Here is a 14689-nt window from a genome sequence, read left to right as displayed (position 1 = left end):
TCTTGTCCTATTCTCTTCATTCCCTCTGAAGCATCTGGCATTGGCCACTGTCAAAAGACAGGATACTGGGGTAGATGGACCATTGATCTGACCCAGTGTGGTCATTCTTATGACCCCACAAAAACATATGTATTTTTTTCTACCATCTTAGATACAAATGTGAAGCATTTTCTTCTACCATATAATACTCTGTGTGCATACCATACAATCAGTGACCATGCAATTCATTTATTTATAAAATGCAGCTTAAAAAGTTGCAACTAAAAAACTTCATGATATCACAGAGGATTATTTGATTATGTGATCATATTAGCCAAGTACTCATGTGCAGTTTCTTTTCAGCATTGAGCTCTCATTCTAACTAAATTACTACCCATGTGAAAAGTGTGATTTTTCAAAAGACTATAACTTAGCCAGATCAAAACTGATTTTCATAGCACATTCAAAAGCACTTTTCCTCAATGAGAGCTATTTTCTTCCCAAATTTCAATGTTCTAGTCCTAGCCATACAGCACTAGCGCTGATGATAGTTACATTTTTTTAAAAATGGATAAACATTCATTTTCCCCACTCCCCCCAGTCTCAGAAATAGCTCACCTGGGGCAGAGACTGGGCCTGGGCCTGAAAGGTAAAATTTCAGAAAGTGAGGCACATCTGAAAGCCGAAGGTTAGAATGGAAATGTTTCAGCAACGTTCAGAGCCATTGGCCATTATCTTTGAAAACTCATGGCGACTGGGCAAGCTCCCGGATGACTGGAAAAAGTCTAATGTAGTGCCCATCTTTAAAAAAGGGAAGGAGGAGGATCTAGGGAACTACAGGCCAGTCAGCCTCACCTCAGTCCCTGGAAAAATCATGGAGCAGGTCCTCAAGGAATCAATTCTGAAGCACTTAGAGGAGAGGAAAGTGATCAGGAACAGTCAGCATGGATTCACCAAGGGCAAGTCATGCCTGACTAATCTAATTGCCTTCTATGATGAGATAACTGGCTCTGTGGATGAGGGGAAAGCAGTGGATGTGTTATTCCTTGACTTTAGCAAAGCTTTTGACACGGTCTCCCACAGTATTCTTGCCAGCAAGTTAAAGAAGTATGGGCTGGATGAATGGACTATAAGGTGGATAGAAAGCTGGCTAGATTTTCGGGCTCAATGGGTAGTGATCAATGGCGCCATGTCTAGTTGGCAGCCGGTATCAAGTGGAGTGCCCCAAGGGTCGGTCCTGGGGCCGGTTTTGTTCAATATCTTCATTAATGATCTGGAGGATGGAGTGGATTGCACCCTCAGCAAGTTTGCTGATGACACTAAACTGGGAGGCATGGTAGATACACTGGAGGGTAGGGATAGGATACAGAGTTGACCTAGACAAATTAGAGGATTGGGCCAAAAGAAATCTGATGAGGTTCAACAAGGACAAGTGCAGAGTTCTGCACTTAGGACAGAAGAATCCCATGCACCGCTACAGACTAGGGACTGAATGGCTAGGCAGCAGTTCTGCAGAAAAGGACCAAGGGGTTACAGTGGATGAGAAGCTGGATATCAGTCAACAGTGTGCCTTTGTTGCCAAGAAGGCCAATGGCATTTTGGGATGTATAAGTATGGGCATTCCCAGCAGATCGAGGGATGTGATCGTTCCCCTCTATTCGACATTGGTGAGGCCTCATCTGGACTACTGTGTCCAGTTTTGGGCCCCACACTACAAGAAGGATCTGAAAAAATTGGAAAACATCCAGCGGAGGGCAACAAAAATGATTAGGGGACTGGAACACATGACTTATGAGGAGAAGCTGAGGGAACTGGGATTGTTTAGTCTGCAGAAGAGAAGAATGAGTTGGGATTTGAAAGCTCCTTTCAACTACCTGAAGGGGGGTTCCAAAGAGGATGGATCTAGACTGTTCTCAGTGGTAGCAGATGGCAGAACGAGGAGTAATGGTCTCAAGTTTCAGTGGGGGAGGTTTAGGTTGGATGTTAGGAAAAACTTTTTCACTAGGAGGGTGGTGAAACACTGGAATGTGTTACCTAGGGAGGTGGTGGAATCTCCTTCCTTTGAGGTTTTTAAGGTCAGGCTTGAAAAAGCCCTGGCTGGGATGATTTAGTTGGGGATTGGTCCTGCTTTGAGCAGGGGGTTGGACTAGATGACCTCCTGAGGTCCCTTCCAACCCTGATATTCTCTGATTCTATGATTCTATGAACGTTAAAAATGAAGAAAGGCACATTTAACCAAATGTCATAAAATACATATTTTTAAATACTAAGGGGCACCGTCTCCTCACAATGCTTCACAGTAATTCTAATTATTTCTTCATTTCTATATCTTTAATGAATAAACACTCATCCATTCTAATAGGAACTATATATGTTAAAAGTGGCAAAGAGTCCTGTGGCACCTTGTAGACTAACAGCCATATTGGAGCATAAGCTTTCGTGCATGCATCCGACGAAGTGGGTATTCACCCACGAAAGCTTATGCTCCAATACGTCTGTTAGTCTATAAGGTGCCACAGGACTCTTTGCTGCTTTTACAGATCCAGACTAACACGGCTACCCCTTTGATACTATGTACATTAAGTGTACTGAGATGAGACAAATACTCCTGTTCTTTCTTCCATGATTTTGTTTAAACAATCCGTTTTCTCTGGCAGACAAAGCCTCTGAAGCTGTTTACCTTAGCATATTGTACAATGAGAGCAAACGATGGACTGAATCCTACTAATTAGGACAATTAGCAAATTTAATTTTTTTTCTTAGATAAACAGTGGTCTTAGGAGTTTGCAAACTGTACAGCTGCAAGGCACTCATAAAGCAACCACTGTCGTCTACCTTCATCATAATAATGATTAAAAATGAAGTGTGATACGACCTGCAATTAGGAAAATATACCTGGCAGAGAAACAGTTATTTCCACTGGAAACCCACCATCACCCGCAAATCCTAAAATATTGCTTCAATAAGGAATGGTGATGAAACATATGCTTCTCTCACATTTTAGTGCCCTGGGCAGTTACAGAGATTCATTGAATAGGTAATGCCCAGGCCAGTATCATTGCTTATGTTAAACCTGATTGGTTATATACTCTGTCTCTTCCTCTAGCAATTTTTTCAGGGTTCACTGTCTGTCCAAGCATCTGATGGGATGCACACAGACAAAACACACACCCTAAGAGATTCCATTATTTACATGAAATATATGTTTCTTAGCCAAATTCCTGTCTTGGTTTTACCTTTGTTAATCTGAAGAACATCTATTGACTTCATTGGAGATACTCAGGAGTAACTTCACTGTAACAGCAGAATTTGGACCTCTGTGTCTATATTTGTCTCATCCTTAATCCTTGACAGTAAAGGGATTAGAAGTTAACTGTTTATCTGAATTCATTAAAAGTTAAAGTCAAATATGAAAAATACCAGATTGATGTCATCAGAAACGGAAATACTTATTTATTGACAAAACAAGTGCAGCAGAAGCAGTGCAGGTTTCCTTGCAATGCACAAGTTCCTGGCTAAATCTCAAAGCAGACAGACCTGTCGACTTTGATACTCTAGAGCAGGGGTTCTCAAACTTCATTACACCACAACCCCATTCTGACAACAAAAATTACTACACGACCCAGGGTGTGGGGGGGACTTGAAGCCTGGGCCCGCCCGAGCCCCGCCGCCCTGAGGGGGGGGGCGCAAAGCCCAAGCCCCACAACCCCTGGAAGGGGGCCAAAGCTGAAGCCCAAGGGCTTCAGCCCCAGACAGGGGACCTGTAACTTGAGCCCTGCCACCCAGGGTTGAAGCCATCAGGCTTCAGCTTTGGCCCTGGTGGGTGGGGTTTGGGCTTTGGCTTTGGCCCTGGGCCCCAGCAGGTCTTAAGCTAGGGCATGGTGACCCCATTAAAACAGGGTGGTGACCCACTTTGGGGACCTGACCTACAGTTTGAGAACCCCTGCTCTAGAGCACTCTGCTCCTTGATGTGCTATCCTCCAGTAGCTTCCATAAATCTCCCTTCTCTTGGGTCTCTGCCTATCTCTTTGGATGCTTTTTCACTGTCTCTTTTGATCAGTCTCTACCTCTCCACTTCCCCTCTGTTGGAATCCTTTGGTGTGCCATGCTTGGTGCTCCCTCCTTTTACACTCTATCCTTGGGTGACCTCATCTGCCGCACGGCACTCTTCTCTAAGCTGCTGACTCTCAAATATACATTCTATACAACATAATGCCCTTCAATTTATGCCAACATTTTTATGGCTGACTTAGAACAACGCTTCCTCAGCTCTCGTCCCCTAATGCCCCTACTCTACTTGTGCTACATTGATGACATCTTCATCATCTGGACCCATGGAAAAGAAGCTCTTGAGGAATTCCACCATGATTTCAACAATTTCCATCCTACCATCAACCTCAGCCTGGACCAGTCCACACAAGAGATCCACTTCCTGGACACTACAGTGCTAATAAGCGATGGTCACATAAACACCACCCTATACCGGAAACCTACAGACTGCTGTTCCTACCTACATGTCTCCAGCTTTCATCCAGACCACACCACACGGTCCATTGTCTACAGCCAAGCTCTACGATACAACCGCATTTGCTCCAACTCCTCAGACAGAGACAAACACCTACAAGATCTCTATCAAGCATTCTTACAACTACAGTACCCACCTGCTGAAGTGAAGAAACAGATTGACAGAGCCAGAAGAGTACCCAGAAGTTACCTACTACAGGACAGGCCCAACAAAGAAAATAACAGAACGCCACTAGCCGTCACCTTCAGCCCCCAACTAAACCCTCTCCAACGCATCATCAAGGATCTACAACCTATCCTGAAGGATGACCCATCACTCTCACAGATCTTGGGAGACAGGCCAGTCCTTGCTTACAGACAGCCCCCCAACCTGAAGCAAATACTCTCCAGCAACCACACAACAAAAACACTAACCCAGGAACCTATCCTTGCAACAAAGCCCGTTGCCAACTGTGTCCACATATCTATTCAGGGGACACCATCACAGAGCCTAATCACATCAGCCACACTATCAGAGGCTCGTTCACGTGCGCATCTACCAATGTGATATATGCCATCATGTGCCAGCAATGACCCTCTGCCATGTACATTGGCCAAAGTGGACAGTCTCTACGTAAAAGAATAAATGGACACAAATCAGACGTCAAGAATTATAACATTCAAAAACCAGTTGGAGAACACGTCAATCTCTCTGGTCACTCGATTACAGACCTAAAAGTGGCAATTCTTCAACAAAAAAACTTCAAAAACAGACTCCAATGAGAGACTGCTGAATTAGAATTAATTTGCAAACTGGACACCATTAACTTAGGCTTGAATAAAGACTGGGAGTGGATTTGTCATTACACAAAGTAAAACTATTTCCCATGTTTATTCCCCCCCCACCCTCACTGTTCCTCACATGTTCTTGTCAACTGCTGGAAATGGCCCACCTTGCTTATCACTACAAAAGTTTTTTTTTTGTTTTTTGTTTTTTTTCTCTCCTGCTGGTAATAGCTCACCTTACCTGATCACTCGTGTTACCGTGTGTATGGTAACACCCGTTGTTTCATGTTCTCTGTGTATATAAAATCTCCCCACTGTATTTTCCACTGCATGCATCCGATGAAGTGAGTGTAGCTCATGAAAGCTTAATAACTTTGTTAGTCTCTAAGGTGCCACAAGTACTCCTTTTCTTCTTACATCTTGGACTATATCTCCAGCACTTCAACATGGATGGCTCACCATCTTCTTAAACTCAAGATGCCCCAAACTGAGCTCGTAATCTTTTCTTCCAAACCTCCATTCTCTGCAGTAGTTGACAACATCACTATTCTCTCACCCACAGCCATAACCTGGGGATCATCTTCACGCCTCCCTCTCTTTCTCCCCTCATATTTGGCTTTGACAAAATCCTGTTGCTTCTTTCTCCACAACATTTTTTAAAATCTACCATTTCCCTTTTATCCCAGAGCCAAATTGTTTTTCCATGCTCTGATCATCTTATGCTTCCACTACTCCTATCTCCTCTTCATAACCTTTTTTGATACAAAAGTCACTCCCCTCTGGCCCATCCAATATGCTGCAGCAAAATCTGTTTGTGTTCCTCATTGCTTTGACAATGTCACTGCCTCTTTCAGTTGCTTAGCTGGCTCCCTATTGAACTACACAACAAGTAAAATCTTCTCCTTGCTGTCAAGGCCCTCAGCACTCTGTCCTGCCTATGTTTCTGACTTCTCCTTTTGTGTTGTCCTCACTGCCTTCTACTCTGTCAGTGATAAAAGCCTCCATAGCCCTTTAATTTCCATCTCTTGCAAATTTCTGTCCTCCTTTTATGCTACTCTTCACACTTCACCAAATCTCCACTTTCACTTTAATAAATATCACTCCTCAAAACTCACTTTTGCAGCATTGCCTACAAAAAATGAACATTTAACATTTAAAACATTTAACATTTACATTTAAAAACAACAACAAAAACATGTCAATTGTCAAGATGTACAGTATTAATGACTAAAATGAGTCATTAGATCCATAACCTTAGTCCTTTTCTGGATCCACCATTTTCTGGTGTATGTAATACCTTGACTTCTCTGGGAAGATAATTTTTTTAAGAGCTGGGTAGTTTGGGTGCCCAATTTAAAACAACTTTAAGAGGGCCTGGTTTTCAAAAGGTGCGGAGCACCCACCCTCTCAAAATCAGGCCCCTTTAAGGTATCTCAGGTTGACATTCAAAATCACCAGTCCCTTTTGAAAATCTTGCCGTAAGCTGTTTGAGGCAGAGAGCTGCCTTTTATGTGGTTTCAGTGAAGCACCTGACAGAGTTGTGCAATGTTATAAAATATGTAATAATCCTGTCCTGACGGACTCACATCTAAGAATGAGAGAGCAGTTCAGTCTCTGTACCATTAATTTCTTCTATGCAGTGGTGAGCATATATTATCAAAGGATGGCGGTACTCTTCGTGCACTCCAGGAGGCATTGTGTCTGTGGAACTCACACTCCCTGCTGGGGATGAAAAGACATAACGTAGTGTTGAAGGTCTTTTATTTTCAGTTCTAGCAATATTTCCACAGACTGATAGAAACAAATCTGCTGGATCACGTATTTCTGTATATTCTTCAGAATTTTTTTTTTTTAATTAAAAATGTTTCAGACAGCAGGAATGAGCTATAAACCTGGTGAACGCCCGCCTTCTGAGTTGAATTCAGATATCCAAACCTATTTTATTAAGAACCAGACTTTGAACAGGCTTCCATTACAAACCAGTGTTCCATCACCGCCCACTAGATGCCTTTATTTCCTCAGTACAGCTTAATGTGCATTTATTTGGCAATATGTTTCAGAATGCTGGACTCTCTTCTCTTATCAAAGTACATAACCCTAAATTTAATATTATGAGATCACTTTCTACAGACTAGTGGCCTATATAAAGAATAATAAAGTATTCTATAATTTACTGAAGGACACCTAATTCTAATGCCCTTTTATCACTTCTAACTACGTGCCAGAGTGTAGCATTTAGCATCTTCATACCGCACAATAGTTTTCTCGCCTCCACTACTTGCAGTATTTTCTGGGCCTCTGTTATGTGAGAGACAAATTTCTAACCACAATATTTTCTCATACTGAACTGTGGGATAGATTCCTACTTGTTGCTCCTCTTGTATTTGTAATAATTTATACACCTTTCCACATTTGGTTTCTGCCCAAATCAGATTATATAAGATTTAAAAGAACATTGATAAAGAAAACAGCCCTGCTAAACCTGCAATTTCTCAACATCTGTTGCAAAAGAGGGCAGTGGAATCAGTAATGCACAATAAAGTTGACTATGCCAGTCAGTTTATTCTTTTCTTTACTGTTTTGTAACACTTGGTTGAATAAGGTTTTAGGATTAAACCATCAGGCAATATAGAGTAACTCATCTCAATTTGTCTTACCTAACTAAAGTGTGCTCTTATTCCACTGTAACCACACTTCAATACATTTTCCTTTTTCAGAGCAATTTTAATGTTAATTCTTTGTATGGCCTGCAATATAGAACAACTATTCCTGGCTGATACCTGAGTACATGCCAGGATTATACACTGCTTGAAATGCCTAGCAGATTTTTAAAAAGGAGTATGTCTTTTGCATTACTCTGTGGTACCTAATGGTTATTTCTTGTGCTATGATGTTTATGTATGCTTTACAGTTTGGTACCTAGCCTTTCCCCCACTTAAGTTACACTTACTGTTTAAACACTGAGCTGGTATCATCAATGTTACTATTACTTCAGACTGCAGCTGCTGTATGGCTTCCTTTTAAGGGCATCTTTAGGGGCCAAATCTTTCTTGTCTTACATATATACAGGCCTGTTGAATTTTTAGGAGCAAAATTTCCCTTTTGAAAATGAAAAAGGAAGCTACTCATTTCAGCCATTTTTTTTTTTTGCACTCAATGAAGAGTTAAACAAATGGCAATTGCAAAATGAAAGGCTCTGTGCACTGGCGAATGTGTGAAGGAACGGTGAAAAGCATGCCTATGTTTTATATTCCCTAACCTTCATCTTTTTAGACTGTGAGCTCTTCAGGGCTTTTCCACATGTCCGTACAGGGCCTTCCACATTTTCAGCACAATGTTATAAAATAACAAAACAAATGAAGATACAAGATATTTGATGCTTATAGAAGAAACGCTAAAACCCACACATCAGTGCAGAGAGTGTACTACACACTAGCTTTAATTATGATGTGGTTCTGCGCTATTTAACATTTTTATCAATGACCTGGACGAAAACATAAAATCATAACTGATGAAGTTTGCATATGACACCAAGATTGGAAAAGTGGTAAATGGCTCACTGTCAAACTGGGAGGACGTATCAAGTGATATTGATATTACTAAGAAATAATGTTAAAAGTCAACAAACAATATTTGGAAGAATGAAGATTTCCTACATCTTTGCAGCAAAGTTCTCTATAAACAGGTCACCTATGATTTTTGTAGGGGATGTTAGGGTGATTAGTGTGTTTTTAAAAAATTAAAAGAATAAAATTTAATTCTTGATATTGTCAGCACCAATTCCCTTTAGTCTGATAGTAGTAATAATAATTCTACACCTTTCTGAACTGGCTTTGGCTGTGACTCTCAATAGGCTCCACAGTACATAAAGATGGAAAGGGCTATCTAGTAATCCATGCAATACATTGCTTTACATAATTAATGTTAAATAACTGATATACCAGGTAAAACCCAAGACAATGTCTACATAACTAATTGAAAAACTGAGTATTAGTGATTGTAAAACTCCACCTATTGGACAGAAGGGAGAATTCACTTATCATGCTGTTACTCATTTACTCAGACCTACTCTGTACTAGAAAAGGTTTGCCAGTATAGCTATGCAAGTATCGCCGTACCAGCAAACCCTTCTAGTGTAGACATGCTTTTAATGGTATAGCTTATATCAGTTCCCTGAATGAAATACACCATACTGGCAATAGCACTTTTTTGTTGGTATGACTGTGTATGGTGGGGCTTTTGCAGGCATAAAAGTGTTGTAACACCCCGCCGCCAGATACCTAACCAACCTTACTGTACTGGCAAAAGTTTCTAATACAGACCTGACCTCAGTCTGGAAAAATGTCACAAAGATAGCATCTGATAGGGTGATGGAGAAGACAAAGATACAGGTAATCTGAAAATGGGAAAGTTGCTGAGAAAACTCCTGAAATTTTCAGAACCTGACAACATTCTGTACCGATCTGTGCTGCACCACCTCTAAAAGTGGGTTCTGTGTCCTAGAGTACTGTTCCCAATTACACTGGAGCAACTGAAGTACTCAGAGGAATGTCTCTGAGAGAAAGCAGTCATCCTGGGTGACACTTTGCTTTAGAAATGTCCTCCTGTTTTTATTTGCTGAATGTGGCAGTCAGTTGTGTTTGCATATCCATGCTCCAGGACTGCTACATAGCTCCCTGTGGGTGCTATTAATAAATATACTTAAAAGACATCTATCTGTAAGAGTGTCCTAGGCACTTTCTAATAAATGAAATACATTAATGGCCAAATCTTCAAAAGTGTCCATGACTTTCATAGGTGCTTGCAGCTCCTGATGCATGTGCCCAGTTACATACATGCACCTTTACTTGCATACATGCAACGCTTGGGATAGTTGTGCTCTTCAGTCAGGTGGATGAACATTAGAAGATTTGGCCCAGAAAAGACTTAGAGTGTGCAGGTTCAAATATAAAAGAGTCAATGGTGTAAAAACAAATAAAAATAATATGCCTATGCAAGGGTGACATTCTAACCGAACTAGGAATCTCCCACACTGTTCAGAGCATGTATATCTATCTATATTTATATTTAGGGTTTTCATATGTTTTTGATGCTATTGAAAGGTGCTGGATTGGCAACCCTGGAGACTGAAGTCTGGAGATTTGAAGATAAATAGACATCCTCAAAACTTGTACTGCTTGGCCAGCAGCATTAAAGAATGGCACTTCCTCCTCCCACCCCATCCTGAACCTGGAGGGATCTCATCTAGGGGTGATAAGGTAACTCATTGTCTGTACTCAATTAGTCCTTGGTTCTCTTCTAAGACTGCCAGAAGTGGAGCTAATTTTGTGATGTGGATGTTTATCTGCTAGGTGCTGGACTGAGATACTTAATTCATTTGACACAGGCTAAATGACATCAGATTATAACAACTTTTGTTCACTTCTGAGACAAGCTTGAATCAGACCATTAGCCAGAAGTGATAGAATTCATATTCCATTGTTAATCCTCTGAGCTACTGACTGCCCTCTCCAACATGCAACTTATTTTTTGTACCATTTAGACTTTTTACAGTATACATCTTTACCGTAATTGGTCCTCTTCACAGAATGACTGCAGCATACAATGTAGTGTTTCCTTAACTCAGTGAAAATTACCAATATTGCAGAAAAATGTGTTTGGAATCTCAGATGAAGACAGCAGTTTTTAGGATAAACTTATCCTCAATTTTTACACAAAACTCCTATTGACATCAGTGGGAATTCTGTGCATAGAAAAATAGTAGAATATTGCCATTTACTTTTCATTAGCAGTTTGTTAAGCCTTGAATTATTGACCATAGTCTCAGTCAAATTTCCACAATCACTTTCCTGATATTTTTGTGTTAGCCTTACTTTTGTTGACTATTGTTAGTAATCTTCCCTCCAAGTTATACTGTGGCTTCAGGTTATAAACTGTTTAGATTAAAAAGAAAAATGTACAGAATATTGTTGAGTACCTATATCTCAATGCATATATTTAGTCAGATAAATTCTGAAAAAAATCAAAATTCTATGTAATTTTTAGTTTTAGGATGTTAACATTATTTACAGGAATTTTGTTTTGGTAGCATGTGAGGGTGATAGTAGAAACTTTTGGGATATATTACAGTATACATGATAGTAAAAAAAATGCGCTCCTCAAACCTACATAGAAAACATTCTAAGAACAAATAAAGGCCATACCATTTGGATTTCTTGGATGAGAACATTTCTCAGCTAGGTTTCATAATTCACTTTGTTTTGCAAAAAATTTCCACCAATGTCAAAAGGAAAGAAATATGGTAATAGTAGTAACAATGTGTGTTTGCTTGTACAACCAACCAAAAAAAAAAAAAAAGAGACGGTAGTAAGACAAGTTCTGTGACATATCCTGGAGTAGGTGACTAATTATCACATGACATCAGGAAAGACAAAACTTCTACTAATGCAATGTGGTTCAGGACATTGCATCCAAGATGGAGAGAGCTGTCCTTCAAGATAGATAGCTGAACTGTTTTTACTTATAGCCAATTTACATTCCTTCTTATCTGAGCTGTAGCAAACTGTTTACCAGTCTTATATGAAGCCATCAAAGTTTAAAATATATCAAGCTGATGAACAGTCTCCTGGTTCACCCTCTCTCTCTCATTTATTTTTTTAAGGAGAGTTCTTCAAGCTCTCAACCCTGTGGATTTCCTTTAAATTCAAAGAAGACATCTCTGAAACACCTTGCAGACGTCAATATCTGTTTGTTCTGAATACATAAAGGCTGGCCCTACCTTGTCTGCTCTAGCTGTTAGATTAAACAATTGAAGATGTGATTGCTAGAGAGCTTATTCCTTCACTCTCCCACTTCCCTGGTCCTTCTCGCATGAACAGAGAGCAACAATACCCAAAGTCCGAAGGTGCAAACAATTCGATGTTTATTGGGGTGAACTTCCAGCAAGCTTAAATCCAAGTTCCTTTTTCCTTATTTTCAAATCCCAACTTACTTCCTGTTTGCCCCTAATTTATATAGTAATATTCTTAGCTATACCTTAACCAATCATTCTACTGAAATTTAACTAACCAATCCTAACATAGTGTAACATGATTAGCTAACCAATTGTATCCCACCACCTTAATTAGTTTACACCCAGCAAAATTAATTATACAGCAGACCATCACAGAACCAGACAGAGACCATGCCAATAAACAATAGCGAAGTGGGAACTATAATGACAAAACAATACAGAAGTGAGGATTTCACAACAACAGCTATAAAGACTGTGTCTATTGATAAGTGAGTTCTTACCAGACAGAAAACTATCAACCTAAATTTCCTTTTACATCTTCTAGGCTCTTCCGTTTCTCTGGAGGTGATAGATCGGATCACCTTCCTAACAGCCCCATATTGACTAGTTTGGAATGTGAGGATGTGACCATACGCTTCCCAGCTTATGGCTGCCTCTGCAGCTTAGCCAAAGGCATTGGCCTAAGAACAGGGCCTCAGACTGTCACAGTGAGAGAAGGCCCTTACACAAATTCTTTCTTGTATACCTCTATTACTAGCTAAATGATAAACATATACCTACATTCTTAAAGTACAGGCCTTTGCAGACAGGCCTGAAATATCTATATCCTAACAGTGATTAGTCACAATCTTCCACCCACGGGCAGCTCTACCAATTTTGCAGCCCCAAACAGTCGCTGATGAATTGCCACCCCTGCAAGAGCGGCGGAGCTGCCACTGAATTGCCGCCATGCCTGGAAGAGCAGCGGAGCTGCCGCCCAAAAGCCACTGCAGTGGGAAGAACGGGGGAGCTGCCGCTAAATTGCCACCGCGGGACATGGACTGTCGCCCCATTCTGAATGCTGCCCCAAGTACCTGCTTGGAAAGCTGGTGCCTGGAGCCAGCCCTGCTTCCACCATAAATAGACATTTATACCTTTGCAAAGTGGGTATAAAGTGCTACCAAATCAGATTTCTCTCTATTCACTCACGCTATTGGAAACCCTCTTTATATTCATTCACAAAGTACAAGGTAATGGAGAATCAGGCACTGAATCTACAGGAGAAATATAGGCTGTGATCCTACACATTATGTGTGACTTGGCTCTCCCTCTGTGTTTCATTCACAAAGAGAAGCTGAATTCAGGTTAAGCTGAACAAGCGGAACTTTTAAAAAACCCTGTGCACTGTTCTGTCCCTGTGGCTGAATAGCTTCTAGCCTAACTTCCCACATTCCCAGGTATCTCTCACTAACAGTACCCCCAAGAAACATGGGCCCTCCGAACCCAGTTTCACTGATCATGATACACGCTAGATCCCCATATCCAGGCTGTGTTCAAAACTTGCTGCTTCTTCCTGTACAACATATCTAAGATCCAACCTTTCATCTCCATACACACAGATAAAATTCCTCTTCTGGCCTTCAGTATCTCACATCTTGACTTCTCCAATCTCCTCCTCTCAAGGCTCAGCAAATCCTAGCTTGTTCCACTCATATGCCTTCAAAATGCAAATATAAAGATTATTTCCCCAGCTTGTCACTTTGACCACATCACTCGTCTCTTTGCATTCCTACACTGGTTCCCCCTCCTCCACTACCACAACAACCTGTCTTAATTTTTCAAGGCCAGTCACAGCCTATCCCCACCTTACTTATCTCTCATAGACTATTGAGGGATCAACTCCCCCCTTCACTCTGCCAATGAGACCAGCCTTCATTGTCTATTTGTTAAATTTTGAAACAAGCACCTTTGTGCTTTCTCCCATGTTGACATTCATGCTTGGGAGGAGCTCCAGTAAACATCCATAAAGCCACCTCATTGTCCTCTTTCAAATCCTTCCTTGCAACTCACCTGTGCTGCGATGCCACAAAATCTCAACAGTGATTAGGCAGCTGTTGTGCTGTGACTACTGCTTATGATGCCTATAAGTATTGTCTCATTGTTCCCTTGAGCTTTTTCTGTCTGTTTATTGTACCCACATATTGCCTTTCATCTTATATTTAGATTAGAAACCCTTTAGGGTTGGGACAAACCTTTTGTTCTGTGTTTGGCCAGCACCTAGCGTAATGGGGTCCTGAAACATGATTGGGACTCATAAGTGTTACTGCAAAACAAATAACAAATTATATTCAAAACTAAAAACAAACTGTATGCAAAAAATGTTAAGGTTGCAAAGTCAAGCACTGAAAAGTTAGGAAATGCCAATTCTAAGATTTCCTTAATTCAGCCTCCCTGGTACCTATGCATTATGATAAAATCTTTAATTACACAATTACATCCTATTTTTTCCACAGGACCCTGGCCTAATTCATTGCCTGATCCTGGTCTATTGTAGTCAAAGGGAGTTTTAGCATAGAATTCAATGGACACAGGCTCAAGGTCACTCAAGCACACTCTCAGGGTATGTCTACACAGCAAGTGGTAGCGAGT

The sequence above is a fragment of the Natator depressus genome, chromosome 3 (genome assembly GCF_965152275.1).
Source record: "Natator depressus isolate rNatDep1 chromosome 3, rNatDep2.hap1, whole genome shotgun sequence".
In the NCBI taxonomy this organism is placed as follows: domain Eukaryota; kingdom Metazoa; phylum Chordata; order Testudines; family Cheloniidae; genus Natator; species Natator depressus.
The sequence above is the reverse complement of the archived record's forward strand: the minus strand, read 5'-3'. Positions refer to the sequence as shown.